At 34.9% G+C, this 13,017-nt stretch overlaps 1 long non-coding RNA gene across 1 annotated transcript in view; it reads left to right on the plus strand.

Moving 5' to 3' along the window:
* Nucleotides 1-790, plus strand: part of LOC132683386 (uncharacterized) — a 587,323-nt gene extending 586,533 nt beyond the window's left edge. Inside the window, exon 5 of the long non-coding RNA XR_013557771.2 lies at nt 525-790. This is a non-coding gene — a long non-coding RNA (uncharacterized LOC132683386). The remainder of the gene's footprint in view (nt 1-524) is intronic.
* Nucleotides 791-13,017: the final 12,227 nt, after the last annotated feature.

Raw genomic sequence — 13,017 nt, forward strand, 5'->3', positions numbered from 1 at the left:
TGACCTGAGCTGAAGTCGGGCGCTCAACCAACTGAGCCACCCAGGCGCCCCAGCTGTCATGTTTTAAGAAGGACAAGTAAAAGAAAAATCCCCATGGAAAACAACTAGGATAGAGAAAGAACCTAGAAGACATAGCAGAAGAGCCTTGTTAATCTGTAACTATCCTTTGTCCTAAATTATATTCTCATTATTAAAATAAATTAAGTACATATAGAAAACAAATACTGACATAAGAAGTCACTGTATATTATATAGCCGGTAAGTTCATAAAATTTAAGGATATTTAGAGTCCTGAAAGAGTAAACTAGGTAGGTAAAATCAGATAAGAAATCATAGCCACAGCAAGTCGGGTTGGGCTACCATAAATTCAATTTTGTTTCCATTTTAAATATAAGGTTTTCCAATATTTACATGTTTTGATAATGGGCAATGAATTATTTACAATTGCTTATGTTTGGCATAGTCTTCTATGTACTAGACTTAAAAAAAAAACATTTTATTTTATTTTTATTGTTTTCTTTTAGAGAGAGTGAGAGAGCATGCAAGCAATGGAAAAAGGCAAAGGACGAGAGAGAATCTTAAGCAGGCTCCACGCTCAGCACAGAGTCCAATGTGGGGTTCAATCTTACAACTCTGGAATCATTACCTGAGCTTAAATCAAGGGTCAGACACTCAACAGACTGAGCCACCCAGGCGCCCCTGCTCTGTACTAGATTTTAATGTGTTCATTGCCGATCATCCTCTAAGCTCTGCTTTAGAACCACATAGAAGTGGAAGTGACAACAAATAAAGTGAGAACGTACATTTCTTACTTCCTCTTTGTCTTGTCTTTTTAGTCTTTCTCTTCCTTTTTAGCAATTTTTTTTACAAATTCAATATATTAGAAGATATTTGATTCCATCAGGCTAGAAACCAAATGATTAGCAATGTTGATTATTGTTGTTTCCTTGATTCCTCATGTTTTCTGAGTATACATGTTATTCTTGAATGAGAAAATATTGAATGGAAAAAAATCATGATAGGAAATGTGTTATAGTATATTTGTACATACCACGTAGTTTTTAATCTTTATAACATTTTTAGCCATGTACATATCATTGATTATATGTTGACTGTTGATAATATTATAATGTAAAAAATGATACTTCTTTCTGGGGCAAAGTTAGTACATCAAAAAATATCTCTGGGCACCTGCATGGCTCAATCAATTGAGCATCTGACTCTTGATTTAGGCTCAGGTCATGAGATGGAGCCCTGCTTTGGGCTCCGTGCTGTGCATGGAGACTGCTTGAGTTTCTCTCTCTCTCTCTCTCTCTCTCTCTCTCTCTCTCTCTCAAAATAAATAAATAAATAGTATGTCTGTGAAGTCTATAGGAAAGAGGAAGGTGACCAAAAATCTTATTAACATCACTATTTTTGACTAAAAAAGATTAGTTACAAGGAATGTCTGGATTTGAAGGACAATGATAACTCCTGATTTTGAATCTCTGTACATATCCTCTACCAAAACAATAAAATCAACAAGGAAAGCAAATAAAACAATGCCTCAACAGTAATGGGAGAAAGAAAAATACTACAATATTCCAGTTACTTGTAAGTACAAAAATAAACCAAATTATAATAAATCCTCCTCTATTACCTATAATTCTAGCTTAAAGATGTAAAAGAATTAAAAACCTAAAAGACCCTGTGGAATGAGTTCATATGACCAAAGGACTTAGATGATGTAGGAACAAAACTAACCCAAGAAAGAAGAAATTCAAAATTAAACGTTAGTATATTAAAACAGGCTAAGACTTGGTAATTCAAAACTTTGTCACCAAAAGAGGGTTTTAAAAATAAACAGGGTACTTAGAGGAAGACACACAAAAGCATTACATCTGGGATAGAATTAAATTTATGAAAAAGAGGGGATCCTTTTGGATTGGTGGAATCAAAAGAAAAGAAGGAAATAATGGGAGAAAATAAGGATCCCATAGAAATGAAATGAACCAAGACATTCCAGTCCCCTCTCCACCACAACCAATCATATATCCACAAAGGAAACTGCACAGAATAGGTTAGAAATGATAGAGTAGGGCACTCCCTTAATAGAAGCCCTGTTAAAAATAGGTCAAGCCTATATACAATTACTAGGGTAAAAAAAAAAAATCCATAAATGCAATTCCAAACATTTCTGGTGATTAGATTTCTACCAGTTACTTTCAAACAAAGAAGCTGAGGGGGGGTGCCTGGGTGGTTCAATCAGTTAAGCATTTGACTCTTGGTTTGACTCAGGTCATGATCTCATAGTTTCATGAGTTCAAGCCCCATATCAGGCTGTGTGCTGTCAGCTTGGGATTCTCTCTCTCTCTTCCTCTCTCTCTCTTACCTTCCCCCCACTCACACTGTCTCTGTCAATAAACAAACAAGCAAATAAACTTTAAAAAGATAAATAATCTTAGGAGAAGTGTAACATATCACTCCAAACTGAATTTAAAATTCTTAAAATAAGGATGTGGTAGTGAAATTTTTTTCTAGTGAAAATTATGTGCAAAAAACCAAAGCAAGCAAACAAAAAAACCTAACTGTACCACAACATTCCAAACAAAATTGCATATTCTTCAACAAGGATGTGAAGTTTTTTTTTTTTTTCAATCAGAAACTAACAATAAAAATGGATTAAAGTAAATAGAAATAAAATTAGGGTTTGAAATCCGGAAAGAAATAGAAGAAAACAACAAAATCATGTCAGAAATGAAACCTAAAATACAAAGTACCGAATGAAGAATTTATTTAAATAAAAATTTAGTAAGGGGCTTTTAATGAAACAGGCTAATTACCAAGAGACTAAAAATGGGGTAAAATATGAAACAAGAAAGCCAGAGAAAAAGTGACTGAAATGGAAGACAGGCAAGAAAGATTCAAAATTTTATACAATTAGAGTCACAGAACTATATTAAATGGTACAGAACCAACATTTAAACCTATAACCCAAGAAAAATTTCCAGAAGTGAAAAAGGAGTCTGAACGTATACCTCAAAGCATTCCATCAACTAGTTTGGAAATTGAAAAGGTCAATTCCAATACATATCCTGGTAAAACTACTGGACTTTTAAAGATAAAGACAAAATCTATAGATCCTTTAGACAAAAAGATGAAGTAACTTACAAGAGCAAGAGAATTAGATTTTCAAGACTTCTCAGAATCAATATACAGAGCCAGGTCACAGTGAAACAGCATTCCTGCAAAAAATTTAAGAAATTGTGAACCAAGTTTTTTTCTAACCATCCAAGTTATCCTCTAAGAAGTTGTGAATGCCACTTAAATGATCATTTCATTTATTCATTATGCAGGACATCTCCAGGAGTAACATATGGTGATTTTATCAATTTATCATCAATTATGGCCACAAAATCCAACTCATTATATGAGGGACCATACTTACATACACACAGGGATCATACATACATACATTTCACTGAGCAGGCTTGAAGCAGAGAGTAATCGCTATAGACCAGAGCTGTAGAAACATTACTGTGATAACCAGTGTTGTCAGTCTCTATGAGAAAGGCTTCAGAAGGTAAGAAAAGTAGAACAATAGAAGCTAACAATGGCAGCCTCCTGAGAATGGCTTCATAGAAGTGGTTGAGGGAAGACTGATATGGTCAGGCTACATGCAGGAGATTTAGTAATAATTAAAGATATTGAGGATAAAGGATGCAGGTTTCTTATTGATGGAGAAAGGAGGTACAAATATAGAAATAGGTGAAGTTAGAATCAACTTCGTGGTATTGGATTTGAATCAGAAGCAACAGCATGAATTGATGGTTCACACATATAGAAATATAGATACAAATAAGGATGCATATGTATGTACATGCATTTATGTATACATAGAGAATATACATGTGTACGTGTGTGCACATGCACACACACATGCACACACATATATACACATATATACATACATACACAGAGAGACTATATATATGGAGAGAGAGAGAGAGAGACAGGCAGAGACAGAGAAATAGGAACATACATAGAAAGAGAAACAGAGGGAGAACCTATACATTTATTTTTCTACAGATACAGTCTGAGAGCAGAAACACCTTTGTGACAGTGAACATATCTAGTACCCACATGTTGATTTCTGAATATACTTCTAAAAAGAAATATTACTTCTTGGAGAAATGGCTAATCCCAAGGCTGGGAAAGGGAATGCATAGTGTAAGCCCCAAAATCTTGCTGTGGGTGAATATAAGGAAGCGCTCAATAAATGACGCATGTCACAAAGACACAGAGGGCAGCCTGCCCTAAAGGTATTTATACTGACCAAATCTAGACCAAGTTTCATATTAAACTGAATAATGATAATAGCAGATCATAATCTATTGAAAAAAATATAAATCCACACTAGTAAACATAGACAAATATATAAGTTAACTAGTGTTTATTGCAAGGATCTCTATTCTGCTCTCACCAGGAGTAAAGTCCTGTAAAGTCTCAACCTGAATTGAAATGCTTTGGACCACACTGAGGTGGTTGTGCTGTGTGAGGCCTTGAGACACCCAGAGTGTGCCCTGTAGATTCTTGGGATGCAAAAAGCTGAATTTGATGAGGAAACTCATGGACTCCTGATGTCTATAAAGGATAATTTCCTACTTGACAATCACAGGTGACTGATGGAACTGAGACAGGACCAAAAGTGTAGAAATCTGACTGCAAGCAACCTGGACTCATTCAGACTCAAACCTACAAAAATAGGGATTGGATACCTCACTTGTGCCTACTCTGTACCCAGGAATTATAAATTACTGACGCTGATGTGAGCCCTGATTTTTCTAGCACCCCCATTCAGATGTGGTTCATAGAACATGTTTTTATATGATTTTTATTTTCCTTGTGGCCTTAGAAACCAGTGAAAGACCTTTGAGGTAAAATTTCTATTCTGTCTCACAATGACATTTTATGGCTTATTTATTTATTTATTTATTTAGAGAGAGAGAGAGAGACGAAGAGAGCACAAGCATGGAGGGGGGGGGGGTGGGCAGAGAGAGAGAATCCCAAACAGGCCCCAGGCTGTCAGCACAGAGCCCAGTAGTGGCTCCATCTAACCCAACCATGAGATCATGACCTGAGTCAAATCAAGAGTCTGACACTCAACCAAGTGAGCCACTCAAGAACCCCCACAATAACATTTTTAAACATTCAGTAAAGTCTTATATATTAAAACAAAAGATAAGGTGGGGTGAGATGGGAGTTAAAGCCAGGCACAATGATGGTGATGGGGTGCAATCACTAGGGAAATATGCCAATTCTGGGGAAGTGCCCTTCTTGTTCCAGACTTCAGCCAGGCCAAATGACACCAGAGGGACAAGGATCAGATAATCAGGGGTCAAAACAAGGATAAAGACAGGCCTAATAAATAACCTCTCAACTTCCATTGTCACTCTGCTGAAAAACAACACTCATTCTCTCTCTCTCTGTCTCTGTCTCTCTCTCTCGATATACATATATATATATATATATATATATATATATATATATATACACACACACACACACACACTATATGTATATCACACATGTATATATAGTAAAGCTCTCTTTCCATAGAATGACAACTAATACATGCAGAAAGAATGTGGAGTTGGAAAAGAACTTTTTGGCAATATTCATAATAATAATCAAGGCAAGAAACACCAATGGATGCAAAAATAGAATGAAAAACAGAAATTTATATAATATCAAAGCATCCCTATACAAAATACTTTTTTAATTACAGAGGCAAAAAGACAACTATGTAATGAAGAAACTTTTCGGATATCAGTTTAATCAAATTATCACATTTGCCAGGGTGCCTGGTGGTTCAGCAGTTGAGCATCTGACTTTGGCTCAGGTCATGATCTCACGGTCTGTGGGTTCAAACCCCAAGTCAGGCTCTGTGCTGACAGCTGAGCCTGCTTTGGATTCTGTGTCTCCCTCTCTCTCTGCCACTCCTCCACTTGCACTCTCCCTCTCTTTCTCTCTCTCTCTCTCTCTCAAAAATAAATATTTTTTTAATTATCAAATTTGTTATCACCAATAATGAAACAAATAAATATCCAGCGTCACCTGATAAGATGAAATAAAAAGTGTTGTTTCTGTAATCTACCTATCACAAATGTATAATCTATGTCTAATTATGAGACAAACTAAGTGAAATTGAATGACATTCTGTATGTGGTATTACTGCTCTGTAATCTTGATAAAATTTTCAAGGGCATAAAATTCAAGGAAATATAGTGGAATACTTCCAGGTTAAAGGCTAGGGTGAGGAGACAGTTGGGTAGAACAGATGAGCCTGGATTGTATCCTTTTGCTGTTGGAAGAACATGAATGGAGTTTCTGGACCAAGAATCTATAGGAGTTATTTATGATTCTTGAGACTCTTCTATAAGCTTCAATTTGTTTCAAAAAGAAGTATTAAAAACATTCATACCTTTTACATGGTCCTACTGCACATAATAAAAATGCAACTCTACCAAAGTGGGTGCGAACTGGTTTACCTCCTGTCCAGGGAGAGGAACCCACTGACTATATGCTTATATGCATGACAATATCTTTATCTTGTTTCTAAGCACTTCCTCTAATGTCTGGACTTTCTTCTTATAAGCTGGTAAGAACCAGTTAATAGACTGACATGGGTGTCCATAGGCCATATAAATGAATCAGAAAAAGAGAGAGAGACCCATAATTGAGAATATAGACTTTTTATCAATGACTAAGTCATAGTGCTTGATGATGGTTCTTTCTCTAGGGAAAGAGTATTAAAGACAGAAGGACAAGGATTGGAGAAAATTGTGTCAGCTTTTTGCTCTGCCTAGCAAGCTTTCTTCTTTAAGATATTGAAAATGATAGATGTGAAGAGCTAATTTTCCATAAGAAAAAGTTTTCAATGATATTCCTAACCAAAAGAAGCACAGTATTTTTAATATGGAAAATATAAAAGATACTCTATTCTTGCCATTGTTTTAATAGTTAAATAATATAACCTTTTGGTTTATCACAATATTTAATCATAGCTCCTCAAAATATGTAGACTATTGTGGCAAGGTCATAGAATTTTGATGATAATTATTTTTAAGTTAGACAATATAAAATAAAATGCTGAGACCTTTACAAAAACCTAAGGAAAACTTTTGAAGGCTACGTTAATGGTGTAATTTTTGGATGACCATTTTTCCTGATGTCCTTTGAATATTTATAATAAAAAGTGACACCTAGAAAAATTAGTGTTTATTGTTTATGCGTTATCTAGCACTTCAAAAGCACCATTTCATTTAATCACTTTAATAATCCTATGAAGCAAATCTCATCATTACTATTTTCATTGTGCAAATAGTGATGCTTCCAGGGCTTAATTTGCCCAAAACCATTCAGCTAGAAATAAGAGTTGCGATTTGTACCTAAATGTTTATTATTTTTATTATTATTATTATCATCATCATCATCATCATCATCATCACTGTCATCATTATTATTACTAAGTATTTGATTTTTAAAAAGTCTGTTATTCCCAGAATGGAAAGGTTGATGACTAAAATATTCAGAATTTAGTTTTTCTGTTCTGTTTTTGTTTTTTCCACAGTAAGCAATGAAAGCATACAGAAATTTTGTGTTCTGCTTATGTGGTAGCTGAATCCATTATTTTTTATCTTCTACATAATTTATTAAATGTGAATATGCCTTACATCTTCCAACTTACAAGTGAAAAAAGATACGACTCAATTAGAATTTCTATGGCAGTCCTGCATAGATGTCCCATTATTCTGAGATAATTACTTGAACTTGTGGAGGCTTCTCTGAAGGTGTCTTAAATGATCACACTTTGTTTTCCATTTGCTGCTTTCTCTTTTCAGAAAGGTAATTTCTAATAAAAATAACGCCTGGTTACAAGAAGTAATATATTTCAGCTTCTCTAAAACTTTTAATTCTTCCACTTTGGTTTCTATCGTTGCTCTTCAGAAGAGATTTATTTATTCATTAATCAGCTCAAAATGCCTTTGTATGGTCATTCCATCATAAGATTTGAATGGATTGTTTCTTTAACTATTTCAAACAATATATAAATGTATTTCTAAATTTCTATTTTCTTTTTATACTTTTCTCTCATACTGGACACTTCAATCTGCCAAAAATACGAATACAAATAAAATTTATCTGTTTTTTAATTGCTTTTCTTATAAGAATAAATAGGACATTGTTAGTTATATTTCCTAAAAATTGGTCCTCAGCATTAAAAACAAAATAATGGGCAGAAGATCAGCTGGTGTAATTCTATATCCCATTCTCATTTTTGAATCATGGTCCTCTGATTTTATCTTTCAAACAATATATTCTCACCCCAGCAGCTAGAATTTTCCTTTTAAAATGTAGATAGATTACAGCAGTCTCCCAGGACTTCCCAGCTCACAGAGAAGCCTGGCTCCCTCTTAGCCTGGAGGCCACGAGAGATCTCATTCCCTTTCCCATTCGTTCTACACTCACCCTCATCTCACATCCTGCAGCTCCTGGTCCTGCTCACTTTGCCCCACTCAAACAGACCCCTCTGCTAGGCTGGTTTTCCTTACCCTTTGATGAATGAAGGTATCCCTCCTTCATTTCCTCCCCTCCTGTGTGCAGCTCAGTTAATCCCTTCCTGACCAACTATCTTACCCTCAGCAAAAATACTGAGATATCCTAATTAATTCATCTTAACTAGAATATATAATGTTGCTGTCCTTTCTAGGAATGCAGTGCCCTTCCTTCCTTCCTTCCTTCCTTCCTTCCTTCCTTCCTTGGATTTGTCTGCTCTCCTTTATTCCAAACCAAAATTAAACCCCAACTCCATTCTTCGCTATATTCTTTTAATCTGTTCTCCTTATTCAAGGAAGCTTAGAGAATTATGAACAAGTAAAGGCTTGTAAAATCCAGAGTAAAGAGACTGGCAGCTGTGGTGACTGATTAAAGATTCCCTTATATTATTAAGATCCTGGAGTATTGAGAATCCATCCATACCATGCTGTATCCTCGTGTTTATCTGGTTAATTTAAAAGCCAATATAATATGTTTTGCAAACTTTTATCTTCATTGTTCATAATTTGCATAATTCCCATTCAATGTAAACTGTATTAAAAAGTGCAACAGGCTGCACACAATTAAATTTATATCACTTCTCTTTGCCTTCAATAATTCTGCAACTTTAAAGTGTCATCTAGAGAAAAACACATTAATTGAACAGATAAAGAGAGCAATTTGTATTTTAATGTTGTTTTGCTTTGAAAAGCTTTAAAATTCAGTTTGACCTTTTGGAAAACATTTTTTAACACTTGAAAAATCTGATTAATCATATTTATACCCAAACAGAGGTGTGAGAATGAAATAATTATAAAAGTGCAAGTAGAGCAGTTTGGTCTTTGGACAGTAATTATTTCTCAAAACAAAACTGAAAAGGAGAATCCAAGATCAAGTATTCAAGAGATTTTATATTATTTATTTTATTTTATTATACTTTTTAATATTTTTAATAAGACTATCAAAAGCTAACCTTATTTTATAACTATTGGGCCTTTGGTGAAAATAATGACAATGACATCGTGTAGTTTTTCTTCCACAAATTACAAAATTCTGAGATGAGATAAAACACTGCTGACAAATGAGATTTTTAACTAATTTCCAATTTCGTGTTGGTTAATGTGATGTAATTTGAGTGTCAGATGTCCTGAGAGACAGCTGAGATCACAGGACTCTATTAATGTACATGAGGCAGCCATCCACCTTAGACATAGAAGAATTTACTATTAACTTTACTAATTTTTAAAAAGAAACAACCAATATAAGGGTGACTGGGTGGTTCAGTCAGTTAAGCATCTGACTTCAGTTCAGATCATGATCTCTCAGTTCAAGGGTTTGAGCCCCACATCAGTCTCTGTGCTAACAGCTCAGAGTCTGGAGCCTGCTTCAGATTCTGTGTCTCCCTCTCTCTCTGCCCCTCCCCTGCTCACGTTCTCTTTCTCTCTCAAAAATAAATAAACATTAAAAAAAAAAAGAAACAACCAACATTATAGAAGCATTCATATAGCAGTTTCTTACTGAAGTTCATGCTACGGTGAGAAACAAGTCATTATGAAAAAAAAATCTGGTTATTTAAACCAAATCAGATACCCCAAAATGTGAAATTTCAGGTCAGAAAATCTCAGTAACCTAATAACTGAGATTATTGCTGATGCAGCAGAGACTTCAGTCCTAGGTCTGATGATAGTGAACCAAAAAGGGATTAATTAAGTATTTTTTTAAATGTTTTATTTTTGAGAGAGAGAGTGAGCAAGCAGGGGAGGGGCAGAGAGAAAGGAAGACACAGACTCCAAAGCAGGCTGCAGGCTCCGAGCTGTCAGCACAGAGCCCCGACACAGGGCTCGAACCCACTAACTGTGAGATCATGACCTGAGCCAAGGTTGGACGCCCAATTGACTGAGCCACCCAGGTGCCCTTTAATTATTTTTAAAAACAAGGATAAATAATTTTTTTGTGGGAAGACACTGATTTTATTATTGTTTAACTGTATGAATATTTCTAACCTATACAATTGTGTTATAACCTAAATAGTCATATCGCCAAAATGATGATGCCATTTATACATTTTATAGATCTATCTGTAACCAATGCTAAATATTTCCTTGACTACATCAGATAGGACTTGTATTCCACTATAATCAAAATATAGTGGATAAGCAAGAACAAATTAAAAGCACTATAAGAAAGCAGCACCACTTTTGAATCTGTAGCACTGACTCTTTACTGAGTTACCCATGCTACAATTCAAACCATAATTTTATGTACCAGGTCTGATTCATTCATGCATCCATTTAATAACTAGTACAAAGGGCCTGCTATCAGTCAGATCCTGGGCTTGGCAGTTAAAATAGAGTGGCAAAAAATATATACATGGACTCTATCCATATGATATTTGTAGTCTTATAAACTAGTAGTAGGTATAGAGGAGTTAAAATAATTATTAATATATATAAATAATATAATCTGTAATATAGAATGTATATAAGGTAAAATTAGTAATTTGTAATAGTTTTTTGTAATAAGTATATATTTATAAATATTAATGCTATGAGAAAAATTCTAGGATATTATGAGTGTTCAGCAGATTGTAAAAATAGCCACAAATACTTATTCTTCCTGAATTAATCCCTTGTAATATAACACTGCAGATTTTCCCATCAAGAGATGGAGTCTAATTTTCACCTAAGTGAAAATTACTTACTTTGGCCAACAGGACTTTAGCAAATATGATGCAAGCAGAGACATGAGAAGTATTTGCACATCAAGGCTTGTTCTTCATCCCTATGTTTATTGCAGCATTGTTTATAACAGTCATGATAATAGAAACAACCTAAGTATCCATCAACAGATGAATGGATTAAGGAAACGAGACCATACGTATATATGATATATATTTAATTTATATATGAATTGCATAATATTAATATATATATAATTGATATAATATATATGAATATTATTCAGCTATAATAAAGAAGGAAATCCTGCCATTTGCTACAACATGAATGAAGTTTGAGGACATTATCCTAAGTTAAATAAATCAGATGGAGAAAGACAAATACTGTATGAATTTACTTTTATGTAGAATCCAAAATAAAAAACAAACTCATATAAAGAGACAGATTGATGGTTGCCAGGGCCAGGAGGTAGGGGTAGGGAAAATGGCTGAAGGTGATCAAAGGAAGCAAACTTGAAGTTGTAAAATGAGTAAGTTATGGGGATGTAATGCACAGCATGGTGACTATACTTAAGAAAACTGTATTACATGTTTGAAAATTGCTAAGAGGGCAGATTTTTTTTTAATTTTATTTTTAATTTTTAAAATTTACATCCAAATTAGCATATAGTGCAACAATGATTTCAGGAGTAGATTCCTTAGTGCCCCTCACCCATTTAGCCCATCCCCCCTCCCACAATCCCTCCAGTAACCCTCAGTTTGTTCTCCATATTTATGAGTCTCTTCTGTTTTGTCCCCCTCCCTGTTTTTATATTGTTTCCCTTCCCTTATGTTCATCTGTTTTGTCTCTTAAAGTCCTCCTATGAGTGAAGTCATATGATATTTGTCTTCCTCTGACTGACTAATTTCACTTAGCATAAAACCCTCCAGCTCCATCCACATAGCTGCAAATGGCAGGATTTAATTCTTTTTGATTGCCGAGTAATACTGCATTGTATATATATTCCACATCTTCTTTATCCATTCATCCATCGATGGACATTTGGGCTCTTTCAATACTTTGGCTATTGTTGATAGTGCTGCTATAAACATGGGGGTGCATGTGTCCCTTCAAAACAGCACACCTGTATCCCTTCGATAAATGCCTAGTAGTGCAATTGCTGGGCCATAGGGTACTTCTATCTTTAGTTTTTGGAGGAACCTCCATACTGTTTTCCAGAGTGGCTGCACCAGCTTGCATTCCCACCAACAATACAAAAGAGATCCTCTTTCTCACATCTGTTGTTGCCTGAGTTGTTCATGTTAGCCATTCTGACAGGTGTAAGGTGGTATCTCATGGTGGTTTTGATTTGTATTTTCTGATGATGAGTGATATGGAGCATTTTTTCATGCGTCAGTTGGCCATCTGGATGTCTTCTTTGGAGAAGTGTCTATTCATGTATTCTGCCCATTTCTTCACTGAATTAGTTTTTTTGAGTGTTGAGTTTGATAAGCTCTTTATAGCTTTTGGATACTAACCCTTTATCTGATATGTCATTTGCAAATATCTTTTCCCATTTTGTCGGTTGCCTTTTAGTTTTGCTGATTGTTTCCTTTGCTGTGCAGAACCTTTTATTTTGATGAGGTCCCAGTAGTTCATTTTTGCTTTTGTTTCCCTTGCCTCGGGAGACGTGTTGAGTAAGAAGTTGCTGTGGCCAATATCAAAGAGGTTTTTGCCTGCTTTCTCCTTGAGGATTTTGATGGCTTCCTATCTTACATTGAGG

The sequence above is a fragment of the Panthera onca genome, chromosome C2 (assembly GCF_046562875.1).
Source record: "Panthera onca isolate mPanOnc1 chromosome C2, mPanOnc1 haplotype 2, whole genome shotgun sequence".
NCBI classification, from domain to species: Eukaryota; Metazoa; Chordata; class Mammalia; order Carnivora; family Felidae; genus Panthera; species Panthera onca.